Raw genomic sequence first — 13,701 nt, forward strand, 5'->3', positions numbered from 1 at the left:
AGGCTTCCCCTACAGCCTCATATCAGGGATACATGGCCTGGTCCCACGGGATGATGTCTCTGGAACAGCATATCCCTCCCCCATTGAATCAAAATGGGCCAAGGGAGGGGGGCTCACAGATCCTCTACCCTAACCCAATTAAATTGTGGCCGGGGCCTGGGGGATGAGGTCCCCTGGGCTGATTTGTCCCTAATGCTCATTTCACAGAAATGAAACCTCAATGGGTGGCAATTACATATATAAACATAGCAGGTGCCCCATAGAAGCTCCACTTCTGTAAAGGGTAAATTATCCTAACTCCAGGGTTCGGCAAAGCAAGCATTTTTCTCAGCAGTTCCATATAGATAAATGATCTGAAATGCTTCATTTGGTGCACAATTGGTAAGTGACTGTGACTAGTGGGTTCTTTCTTGTCCTGTCCCGGTGAAAGCAGAGTGCATGGGTCTCCCTTTAAGTGACTATTGCCCACATGCATCAAACTGAATTGCATTAAGCCTTTTTGCTATTTTTGCAATTTTAGAAATCGCAATTATGTTGCGATTTCTAAAATTGCGATCGCATTTAAGAAATCGCAATTTGAGATTTCTTAAATGCAATGCATGATCATTTCAGAATTGCGAATTCGCAATTTGGAAGAGGTAAATTCGCATGAAGTTGGACTTCATGCTAATTTACCGAAAACTTACAAACATGCACAAAATTGCATTTTTAAAAATTGCATGTGTGTAAATTGCACTTAAGTTTAATTTCAGGGGTGCAGGGAGGGGTTCTTTGGACCCCCGTCCGCACCCTTGAAATTGCATTTTCAATTTGCGATTCGCAAATTGAAAATCGCAAATTGTGAATGCCTTCCCACTGAATCGCAATTAAGGAAAAATAAGAAATCGCAAAAATATTTGCGAAATTTTTATGCATTGCCGTTTGCGAATTCTTAATTGCGATTCCTTAATTTTTGCAATTAAGGATTCGCAAACGGCAACATTGATGCATGTGAACGTATGAGTATGGAAATGTGCAAATCACTTGGAAGCTTCTCCTGTTTTGCCCCGCCCAACTTAGTAGTATGCAAAGGTCTTCCTGCTTTTTGCCAGGATGATGGACAGCTTTACGAGCAACTCCCCAGCATGTTTCCCGCTAATTTTGGTGAGAAGTAGAGGATATCTCCACCATTCAAAGAACCACTTACTTCATGTAGTTAAGAGGAAGGACCCTTGTTTGGTGGGGATTTATTTCTTTGTACTCTTGTCATCTTCTCTATAGGAAGATTCATGTTATCACACATTTCTGGATATAGATCGACGAGGAACAATTGCATGGCCAAAACATACACAAGGTCACTGGTGACATTTCATTGTGCTCCACTATGCAGCTGTAGTGCAGAATATGTACTGGACATTTGCTCAAGGAGGTGGCATTTAGTAATTACACAGAAGAAAGTACTTCACTTTGGTAGATATTTTGCTCAATACTGCTGACACTTTTTGGATAGAAGGGCAGGTGCGATTGCATTGAGGTCCAGTCACTGACAAACCTATAACACACCAAAACAGAGATTCAGACACCCACTCATTCACTCACTCACAGACCCACTCAGACACTGATACACCCACGCACAGACCCACTCAGACACTCACACACTCATTCACAGTCACACTCACACACCTATTCACAGACCTTCTCACACACACTCATAGACCCACTCAGACTATCATGTACCCACTCACATATGCACTCAGACACTCTCACACCCACTCACAAACCCACATATGCACCTGCTGCACATTCCAGGCTCAACTGGTACAAATGGGCATGCCGGTGGTGCACCTGCTGAGCACATCTTTGCACAGCCACATTCTGGCCTCTATTAAGTAGGTCCTGGAAGTGGGGTGGGGCTTTGCGTGGCGGGAGCAGCAAATGTTTGTGAAGGAGCAGCGAGAAAAGAAGGCAGGTTAAACAGAACTGAAAAAACTGCTAATATTTCAAAACATAAAAAAACCTAAGTTTAAGACAACAGCAGCATGACTAAAATTAGACTGGCTAGCTACCTGGGGTAAGCAAGCAGCGACAAGCAGTGGTTCAGTGGTATTGGAATTGAAAAGTTGGAGGGTGTACAAAGGAGCTGGCCAACTTACTGAAAGGGCTGAGTTGCAAGGCTAGCTCACTCTGCACATGAAATGCTTCTGCAGGCAGCATGAAGCATAGGCAAAACACTAATAGCAGGTGGCAGACAATGCATGGTAGAGTCCCATAGCCCTGCAGCATTGGGGGAGTGGATCGGGTCCCTACTCAAATTGGAACAGTTTAGCCCAAACTGTCAGGCCAGGTCCTCCCTGAAATTAAAAACGAGCAGTCCCAGATGTTTTCTCCGTTGTTGTGGGCTCACCAGCCAGGTATAGCTTGATTCCAGTGGCAAAGTCAGCATGGGGACCACGTCTGGGCATACCCATCGCACTTAGGGTAGCATCTGCAACCACAACAAAGTGATGGATGGAATGCTTGAATTAATCAAAGCTACTGGCAATCACTCAAGATGCATTATAATAAATTATTTTTCACCCCAAGGGCGCTAGAGGGCGCACTGCAGAATGGCCGCACTGGCGTGAGGCTCCTGCTGCCCGGAGCTATTATCCGTCTAGGGATCCTGATTACCATCGATGCGCCCTGATCTGACCCTATAGATCTACTGGGATATCGACTGACCACCCACGGTCCAACTCCTGGGCCGATCGGAGGTTGCTGGCCGAAGTTACGAGGATTTCAAGTTTCCCCGACTTGCGCTCTGGAGGTCTGGTGCCCCTCGGCCCGGCGTCATCATTCATGCCAGCCCGTGGCTCTGCACGTGGGGTGTAGGCCCTGCTCTGCCCCTCTCCACCGGGCCTGCTCGCTGGCTGGGCAGGTGGGTTGCTACTTCTTTGCTATCGGACTGATCTGTTGGCTCCTACATCTGCCTGCCCAGATCTCATTGCTCACGGAGGCATAGCGGATCTTCTTCTGGCTACCTGGGAGTTCGCTTCTCGGACCTGGGTGCGGGGACGGCCATTTTGTGTCGTCGTTGGGAGTGGCGGGGCGCGCTGGCCTGCTCGTGCCCCCATGAACTCGGTTGCTGTCCGTGCCCTGTGACCGGCATACATCCTACTTCTTACTTGCCCCGGTCCCCTGCTGTGCTGCTAGCACACCATCATGGGGAAGCCGGACACTAAGCAATCCAAGTTGTCCTTTGACTCTGGAGGAGCTAGGAGGGGTACGCGGTTGCTCCAAGATGCTGGGACTTCGAGGTCTCCCCCCGCCTGTCGCTGATAATGTGCCGCAGCCACCACCACCGGATTTTACCCAGATGATGCAGGAGATGAGGCAGGGGTTTGCCACAATAGTGGACAAGGTGGACAAGATATCGTTGCGCATGGATGCGGTCGTCCAGAAACTGGACGTGCATGAGGAGCGCCTGACAACGGCGGAACAGCGCATTTCGGACCACGATGACACGGCGGCCACCCATACCACCCAACTGGCGAGAATGGACAATATATTGCGTGTTATTGCTGCTAAGAATGAGGAGTTGGAGGCGAGGAGTAGGCGCAATAACGTTCGCATTGTAGGTGTGCCGGAGTCCACAAATGTTGGCAAAATGGAACTTTATGTCGAGAGACTACTGGTGGGCGCCATTGGGGCGGAAGCATTCTCGTCCCAGTTCATCGTTGAGAGAGCGCATCGGTCGCTGGGGCCTCGGCCGGCCTCTGGGGCCGCACCGCGCCCCATCATCGCGCGCCTTTTGAACTACCGTGACCGGGACGCAGCCCTCCGAGCTGCCCGCACTAATCGGGCCCTCTCCTTCAATGGGGTGTCTTTCACCATGTACCCCGACTTCACGCCGATGGTGCAGGACCAGCGTCGTAAGTTTCTGGGGGTGAAAAAGAAACTTCGGGAAATACAAGTGGACTACGCCTTGCTTTACCCTGCCAAACTTAGAGTGACGCACCAGGCTAAGCAACATTTTTTCACCAACCCACAGCATGCTGAGGATTTTGTGAAGCGCCTCCAGCGCGAACGAGCGGCTGCAGATCGGGGAGGCGATCGAGACCCTGAGGATGAACATTCGGCGGCTGAGGAGGAGGTCGCCTGATTGTGGTGACTTTGGTCTTTGTTTCTGTTTTACTGGTGATGGAACACTCTGGTCGTCTGTTTTTTTACGATGACTTCTACTGACTTCCTTGTCCGCTTTGGTGGCCTAAGTGATATCCGCTTTTATCTGTTTGTTGGTGCGTGGGTCGTGTCATGTCTGAGGTGAGAGTGTACGTATTGATTTTTGGGGTCGGTGTGGAACCGCAGGATGGTGCTATCTGGTGTCGCGCTCTGGGCACCCCCCCCCCCGTGCTGCGCCTGGGGCCGTTTGAGACCCGCTGGCTCGGACACTGGCATGGTGTGAGGGAGTGGTATCGTGCACCTCTAGAAGGTTCCCCGATGGGGGTGCCCCACTTGTATCGCTGATTTGGAATCTAGTCCTTTGTTGGTTGACTGGTTGTGTGTTGGGGAACGGGGGGGGGGTGGGGGTACGCATGGCCTGATAGTTGGGGTGGCATCAGGTGGGTGGGGGGGGTGGGGATGAGGCTGACTGCACTTGCTCGCCCGGGCTTCGGGGATCAGTGGTTGGATTGCTGCTATTGGATGTCTGCACAGGCGCGGCTCCGTGCCTGCTACCTAGGCTGGCCCATTTATCATCTTGGCGGAGTTGATCCTGGGGCCCTTGCCCCCGTACGCCTTGAGCCTGGAAGAGATGGCCGCCATCTTTGGCAGCCGCGTGGCGGAGAATGCTTTGCACGAGGAACACGTGTGCTAAGCGCGGGCCGCTTGGGCTGGATTGGCTGCGTGCTGCGCGTAGTGGTTGCTGAGTGCTTGTTGCATGGATGCTTCAGTTGGGGGGGGGTGTTGTGGTTCTGGGTGTTGGGGTTGGAGATGGCTTGGATGTGTGTGTAGTGTATACGGGTGGACGACTGCTCCCTAGGGATTGGTCCTGTCGCTGGCTGTTGCTGGGAGTTGGTTGGTCCGTATTTGCTTACTGGGTCCTATGGGGCCCGGAAACTGGCTAATGTCGACTGCTGTTCTAGATCAGATTTCGATTGTGTCATGGAATGTACGGGGACTTAATGATGCCAGGAAATGTCGCAGTGTGATCCAGTATCTGGGCAGGCATGCTATTCATGTTGCCCTCCTCCAGGAGACGCATCTGCGACCCGCCCCTTCCCCCAGCTTTGGTGGGAGGTGGGCTGTGGCCAGGGTGTTTGCTTCCTATTCTTCTTATGCTCGGGGGGTTGTCATTCTTGTTAAAAAGTCGCTCGCATTTCAAGAACTGGGTTCTATGGGGGATTCTGAGGGGCGCTATGTGCTATTATGGGGCGGCTTGGGCAGAACACTGTACTGTTTGTTAATTGCTATGCTCCTAATGTCGATACGCCAACCTTTTTTGTTACATTGTGGGGTGATGTGCTTTCTGTTGATGCCACTTACATTGTGTGGGGGGGGGAATTCAATCTTGCACTGCATGCCCAGTCGGATAGATCGGAAGGGAGCCCTCAGTATAATGTGCAAGCTAGGGACGTACTGCGTGGGATTGTGGAGGAGGCTGGGTTGATCGACAGCTGGAGGTACACCCACCCTGCCGTTCAGGAGGGTACTCATTACACTACACATGCTCGTTCATGGGCGAGACTGGACTATGTGTTTTTGTCTAGAGGATTGGTGGCTGGCCTGCGTGAGGCTACACATCTGGCTCGTACGTATTCTGATCACTGTCCGGTGAAGGCTGTTCTATCCGTACCCGGGCTGTGTAGGCCGCGCCCGCCTTGGCGCCTTTTTCCGACTGCGTTGCTTGACCCGGTGTTCAAGGAGGAGCTTGGCGAGGAGGTGGAGGCGTTCTTTCCTAGAAACAAGGGCTCTGTTGAAAGCGTCGAGGTTATATGGGAGGCGTTCAAGGTTACGATCCGGGGAGTCACTATTTCTAAAAGTTGTGGCATTCTCAAGCTCATCGTTCGGACCCTCGAGGGCTTGGAAGCTGACTTGCGAGATTTAGAACGCAGGATGCAGGTTGACTCGGATCCCGATCTTCTGGTCCAGTTCCGTACTAAACTCTCCGAATATGAAGAGGAGGCTGCTAGAGAGGCCAGATATAGGGGAAAGTACTGGATGGCGAGGCGATACTGTGAGGGGGAGCGGCCCGGTAAGGTCCTCGCTGCCCTTACTAGGCATCCGAGGCATGGGTCAGACGTGTTGGAGCTGGTGTCGCCGGATGGCACTCGCTGTCGGGACACTGCGGAGATTCAGCGTACTTTTGTTGACCATTACGCACACCTGTACACGACACAACAGACTGGTGAGACGCGGTTTGGCGGATTTCTTGATGAGCTGGCGCTCTGCTGGCTATCGGATGATCATCGAGCGTTCTTAGGTAGACCCCTGGAGGTGGAGGAGGTCAGGAATGCCATCATGTCGTTGAATAATGGAAAGGCCGCCGGACTGGATGGCCTTCCTGCTGAATTTTATAAGTGTTATGTGGACACCATGGCCCCTGTTCTCCGTGAGGTGTTTGAGGAGTCCCTGGAGGAGGGGCGTCTGTCGTGCTCCATGCGGGAGGTCGCCATTATGTCACTGCTCAAGCCGGGGAAGGATCCGGTGGATGTGGGCTCCTATAGGCTCCTTTCATTGCTCAACTGCGATGTCAAAATTCTTGCGAAGGTCTTGGCAGTGAGACTTGCCGAGCTCATGCCCGTTATTGTACTACCTGATCAGTCGGGGTTTGTGCCCGGCCGTGCTACCTCCCACATTCTTCGCACATTGTTTTCGCTTGTGTCGACCATTGCTCCTGATGTCCCGGTTGCCGCTATCTTTCTGGATGCCACTAAGGCGTTTGACTCAGTTGAGTGGGGCTATCTTATTGATGTTCTTTGTCGGATGGGCTTCCCCCGGATCTTCATCTCATGGGTCAAGCTCTTGTATACTGATCCGATGGCGAAGGTGGTGGTGAATGGAGTGCTGTCCCCCTCGTTCCCTCTCACAAGGGGGACCCGACAGGGATGCCCCCTCTCACCCCTCTTGTTTGCCATTGCCATTGAGCCGCTGGCCTGCAGGATTCGTCAGCTTCACCAGCAGAGCGCTTTTAATTGTCTTCAGCGGCAGGTCGGTATTTCTTTATACGCTGACGATGTTACACTGTATGTTAAAGACCCTGAGAACAACCTTAATTCGCTCCTGCGAGAGTTGGTCGTTTTTGGGGGTGTCTCCGGTGTCCATATTAACTGGCGGAAGTCCCAACTTTTCCCCCTCACTGCTGCTGTAGCTAGGTTTCTCCTTGATTACCCTCTGGAATGGTGTGATTCGGAGCTGCGATACCTTGGCATTGTCGTGTCCTTGGATAGAGAAGAGACGGTTCGGCTTAATTATGGAGTGGCTATTAGTAAACTTGCAGATGATGTCACTAGGTGGATGTCCTTGCCTCTATCCATGGCCGGCAGGGCGTCGCTTATCAAGATGGTAGTTCTGCCTCGCTTTCTGTACCTTTTTCAAAACCTTCCGTACCATCCTGGTGCTTATTTTTTTCGCAGACTTCGTTCTGAGCTCATACGATTGTTCTGAGGGGGCAAGCAGCCGCGGGTGGCTTGGGCTATCCTTACATTACCCTACTCTGATGGCGGTTTCGATGTCCCTGACTTTGAGCTTTATTATCTTAGCGCTCAAATGCATTACGCTTACCACTGGATGCGCCCCACGCCGTTTATGCCCCAAATTGCTGCTGAACATTGGGTTGCCCACCCACTCCCGCTTGAGGGGATGGTACTGGGCAAGGTGTCGGATGTGGAAACGCCTCGCACGACGGTGACGTGCACGGTGGATGCTTGGAAACGGGTGGCTCAAGTGCTGGGCGTCTCCTTTCTTTATTCGCCGGCCCTGCCTCTGTCTTATCACCCTGATTTGTCTCTGCTGCTGGAAACGGGGTTCCAACGAATGTGTAGGCGGCTCGGTATCCTTTCGTGGGGTGACTTGTTTCATGACGGTACATTCCGTACGCAGGCTCATTTCTTCGGAGTGGCTGCCTGCTCCCCGTTAGAGCTGTTCTACTTTGTCCGCTTGCGGCAGGGCATGCGGGCCTTGTTACCAGATTTCCCTTCGGAGCCGGAGGTTACCCTCCCCCTCCACGTGCTGTTGGTATTAGATGGGCGACACCTGGTGTCGAAATTATACGGTGCTATTCGCAGACAGCGCTCGGTCCCGGCCAATCGGGTGCGCGAGCAGTGGGTCGCTGAATTGGGAGCCCCTATTACCGACGAGCAATGGAAGTACTGCTGTGGACTCACAGCCAATGTTTCTTCCAGTTGTCGGCTTAAAATTATCCATTACAAATTTGTTCAGAGGTACTATTACACCCCGGCAAGGAAACTTCGGTTTCATTTAGCGGAGGATGACAGATGTGCTAGGTGTCGTGCAGAAGGCGCTGACTTTCTGCACTTGGCTTGGAATTGTGCAGGGGTGCTGGAATATTGGACTCAGGTTCACGAGGCCCTGCAGATTATGGCGGAGGAAGGGGTGGCATTGGACCCCTTGGTGATGTTGCTGGGTTATTCTAAGGCTGTGCCTGCCTCTCACCGTAGATTTGTTGACGTGGCCTTGCTGTTGGCTAAACGAAGGGTTGCTTGTTGCTGGGGTCGTGGCAGGGTACCGCGATTCCAGGATTGGTTGACTGACCTCATATACTGTCAGGACCAGTATAATATCTACTCTGAATTGATGCCTGTCAGGTGCAGGCCGAAGGACTTTTGGAGTCCGCTCCAGGTGTATCTCCTAACTAGAGCTGTGCAGGATTCTGATTCTGAACATGAGGACCGCGTTGGGGTTGGCTGATGGTGGCATGGTGGGCTGGATCTTCATTTTACACCTGTTGATCCTCGAGTGTCGGGGGAGAGTCTGGGCTGCTTCCTCTTACTGCGAGATTTTGGGAACTGTGCCTCCTCCTATGGCAAGTGGATGGGTGGGGATTGAGGTCACACCCATGTCAGGCATTTCTGTTATTTTCTTCCTGGCCCTTCTATCTGATTCTCCTTTGTTCTATTCTTCGAGCGCTCGTGGAGGATGACCATTATGTATTGTATTACTAGCTTGTCTGTGCAAACTGGATCATTGCTTTTTTATATGCATAGTACATTTCGATGTGGTTATATGTACGTACTGATATGTTCCTCTGTACTTGATTCATCACAATTTTTCGAATCTGACATACCACTGTGATGGCCATAAGCGACTGTATGTATTGTGTATGCACTTCCTTTGTCCTTGATTGTCTCCAAATAAAGGTTTAAAAAAATATATATATTTTTCACCCCATGCCACCTTAGTTTGGGCGCAGACATATGAAAATCAGCCTTGACCCTGCTCCATTCGGAACAGTCCAGACCAAACTACCAGGCCAGGTCCTCTCTGAACAGGAAAACAAGCAAATCAGGCCCAGTTTCATCCCTATTATGGGCTTTGCAAGAAGGACCTGTACTCTGTGGACCCTGCTGCCCTGCTGCCCTGCTTCCTACTGCCCTGCTGCCTGAGTTAAAGGACAGGACCTGCATTTTGTACCCAGTGGCACCAGAATGACTCTAAGGCCTAGTTGACTGGCATCCTGATCAATCAATGCCTCATGTACAGAAGTGGGTCCAACCATCTTGAGCCTAGTCCCTGGACCCTCCCTATTGTCAGTCTTGCCCCATAAATGGTGCCACCCCAATTCTGGACCTTTGGAAGTGGGCCTGATGATACTCTTCCAGCCTGGCTGTGGTCCTGTAAGCAGAACTGTTGCAGCATGATGTATCGCCTCACAGCTACATCAGAACCACTGCAGTGCACCACAGCCTACAGTCTCTTCGGAACCACCGCTATGCAACGCATCCTCAATGAATGCCTTCACATCACAAGCCCCTCATCAATGTTGTCCTTGATGATGACCCAGACCCCATATCGCAGCCCCACAGCTTCTTCAGATCCGCCAGTGTGCAACGCATTTTTGACTCTGGATTTCGCATCGTAAACCTTGATGAAGATGCAACACTGCGCATCACCTCCTCGCAGCTCCTCAGTACCACGGCTACATGACACATCCACGAAACAGGATCTCACAATGCTCCTCAACCAGGATTTAGGGTACTTTGTTCAGCGGGCCTAACCTGGTCCCTTTATCCAGGCCGTGATCCACTGCATTTGGCTTGAACTTGCGACTTTGTCCTGGTCCTGTGCAACCAGATAGCAACAGTTGGTGCTAGAGCTTTTAGGCACTATTTTGACTCAAATCTTTAGAATTGCTTATCTGTGGGTCTACTAATTGGATTTTTGTTATTTTGTTGTAAAAATGTTGTTAAATTGTATTCTATTTTCTAAATTATTTTTTTATGTAATGTGTTTTCACTTTATTATTGTTTAAGTGCCGCAAAAAATACTTTACACATTGCCTCTAAGTTAATTTTGACTGCTTTTGTGCCAAGTCATCAGAGGGTTAAGCACAGATTAATTTTGTGAATGTGTTGCTCACCCTGTCAAAGAATGATGGTAGCTGGTTGAGAAGAGCTTACACCTCCCCTCAACTAGCAACACATATTCTCATAAGGGCCTATAGATGATCACCCAAGCAAATGTTTAGTACATCTTTAGATGGCAATGAGAGCTGAGGACTATTGATGGAAGCATTATATAAAAAATCGAACACTAAAAATGTAGTGAATTTGGCAACGCCCAAGTTTAAGAAATCATTAGCTCAATCAGTGCAGGCATAGCTAGTGTGCAAAAAGACTTCCAGATGGGAGGTGCCTCAGTGATCATTTAAAAAAGAAATTATATTCCAATCCAAAAAAGGAACCTCAGTGACTAAGCAAGAAAAGTAAATGCTGGCAATAGCACCTGTTGTACCAGTAAGCATAATCTGGCAGGAAAAGTAATATTTAATCAAGTATTAGAAGCTAATCTGTCACAAAATGTTCCACATACCGCATTATCGCAAGGAAGCATAGAATAGACAAAATGACAAGATGGTGTTGGCCCACAAACACGAGCAGAATTGACACATCACCACTGCTTCAGAAACAGAACCAGCATATTGCACTCAGAACCTGCACATCCCCATCGGGACTGACACGTTGGAACCACTGCACTACTGCCACTGCAGGGGAGACAATCAATGCATCCCCTCAACTGCTTGGATAAATCTGGCACATTAGTTTCGGAACCAACGCATTTCAGAACTGGAACTTCGTCTTCAGAACCAGCGCATCGCGATCGTTGCATCACCTCAACTTTGGGACAGACACCAACAGATCGCTCGGCTGCACCCCACAACACTGTAGCAACCAGGAGCAAAGTAATTTTGTTGCCGGGGTTCAGTGCTTCTCCTGCATCCGGCCTGCGCTCCATCCTGGGCAGCCTACACTCTTGACTTTACCCTGGTCCAGCGCTGCCAGATAATCCCATAGGCGCTTAATACTTCTAAGTGTTATTTTTCACTTTTAATCTTTAAAAATGTATATCCTGGCTTCTACTGATTGGATGTTTGTCATTTTGGTCTTGTTTTATGTATAAAATAATAGTCTATTCTTCTAAACTGGTTTGGTGTCTTTTAGTGGTGTTTCCACTGGGTTACTGTATGAAGTGTTGCACAAATGTTTTAGACATTGCCTCTTACGTTAATCCTACCTGCTCTGTATCAAGCTGCCTGAGGGTGAGACAGGTTAATTTGTGGTTTGTATTTGACTAACCCATGGTTCTACTGCTTAGACAGGATGCATACCTATGCCAACCAGAAACCCAGGGCCTCATTTATGAGGCGTTGTAGTAGGGCAGGGCCAGCAGTCCTTCCCTTTGCACTGCCCTATGGCAAAAGAAAAGCACAGGAATGCACTGTATATATCAGATACGGCCCATTCCTGTCCTTTTCCTCTGAACCGATGTACAATGGGCTGCCGTGAGCCAATGCAGGCACCTTTGCACCATGGTGCACGGGTGCCTGTGGTGTGGGGATGACTATTTTTGTGCACAAAGGAAAACCTTCCTGCACAAAAACAATCACAAGAGGTTTTTTCCTCTTTCTATGTGTACTGCAGAATGAAGCACAGATAGAAAAATGAATAACGAGGAGAAATAAATATATTTCTCCTCGTTGTGCTTCCCTTACACCTCCCCTGGGGAGCCAAATGATATTTACAAGGCTTAGTGATACCTCGTAAATATTGAGCAGGCTCCTTCCCCACGGAACATCACAAAAAGTGATGTTCTGGCGACTCAAGGGACCTCATAAATGAGGCCCCCAAATTCTAACCTAGGTAATCAGCAGGGAGGATAGGACTTGTGTTTGTGCATTGCCATATAGTGACTTGGTGTATAATATTACTCCACATCTAGACCAATTCGAGCCAATTCTCCCTAATCAACAATTTTGATTTTTCCAATTCCCATTTTGTTTTATGTTGTGTCTGTGACCTCACCTGACAGGATGGAGCTTTAGCTGACCAACCTGTAAGACTACACTGTTGCCCAGCTCAAGGCCTTCTGTCAAGAGAAAAGGTTGTTTACAAATGGGAGTGCTAAGAGAGCAAGGCTCCAAACAGCTTTTAGAATATGGGCAGATGACCATCAGAACCACACAGATAATGAACAAGACCAGGAGGGTCTTGACATGCGACATGTTGGAGAGGAAGAAACATCCTTCCAGGACTGGATATCCATCCACATGTAGGGAGAAGTGTGTCATCCAGGAACCTGTCCCCAGAGGAACTGGAAGGCAGGAGGGAGGAGATTGAACTAAATTGAGAGCTTGCCAAAATTGGGAAAGAGAAAAAGCTTGTCAAGTTGGAGAAGGAGCAAGCTCTAGAGGATAAAAGGCTGACCATAAAGGAGAGGAGGATGGCCCATGAGCTAAGCCTTAGAGAGCTGGACATTAGAGTCATGCAAGTGGAGTCCAGCAGTAGTGGTGGCAGCATATCTGCAATGTCTGCTGTAGAAGGGATAGTTTGGTACCCAGTTTTACTGTGGGGATGACATTGACAAGTGGTTCGCTACCTATGACGCGGCTCTAAGGGTGCACAACATTCCTTGGGAGTTAGTTTTGGGCGGTAGCATTTGGAGATACATACCCACAGTGGGGAGGGAAACACTCATGACACCAGAGGTGGAAGACCAAACCCAATACACCCCCATGAAGGCCACTCTAGTCAGTAAGTTTGGGCTGACCTCAGAGAGGTATAGACATAGGTTCAGGGGCAGCCTCAAAATCTCTTTACAAACATCATGGTACCTCCTTGGCTCTGATAGCAAGGCACTGAAGGGCTGGGTAAGAGGCAGCAAGGTTGATGATTATTTTGGGCTCTACAACTTTTGAAGGCGCACATACTAGGTTTTTGTTTCCAGAGCTGCATCAACAACTGGTTGAAAGCAAGGTGACTGACCCCAGGAAGCTTGTTGAGGAAGTAGACATCTGAGTCAGCACCAGAGTGCCCAAAAGGGTGGAAATGGTTCTCACTAGAAGGAGGGGTAGAGAAAAAGAAGCAGTTCTTTCAAGGCCCCTGAAATAATGTACATGGGAAAGGGTCTCATTCCCAATTTGGCTACCAGAAAAAGAGCTTCCATGACAAGAGTCAGCCAAAGAATCCCAAATGCTATGAGTGCTTTGGGAAAGGGCATTTCGAAGGG

At 49.7% G+C, this 13,701-nt stretch overlaps 1 protein-coding gene across 1 annotated transcript in view; it reads left to right on the forward strand.

The window, feature by feature from the left end:
- The window catches only part of TCERG1L (transcription elongation regulator 1 like), a 1,282,749-nt gene that overhangs the window by 77,655 nt on the left and 1,191,393 nt on the right, over positions 1–13,701 (forward strand). The gene's annotated exons all lie outside the window — the stretch shown is intronic.

Source organism: Lissotriton vulgaris, chromosome 5 (assembly GCF_964263255.1).
Source record: "Lissotriton vulgaris chromosome 5, aLisVul1.2, whole genome shotgun sequence".
Taxonomy (NCBI): Eukaryota; Metazoa; Chordata; class Amphibia; order Caudata; family Salamandridae; genus Lissotriton; species Lissotriton vulgaris.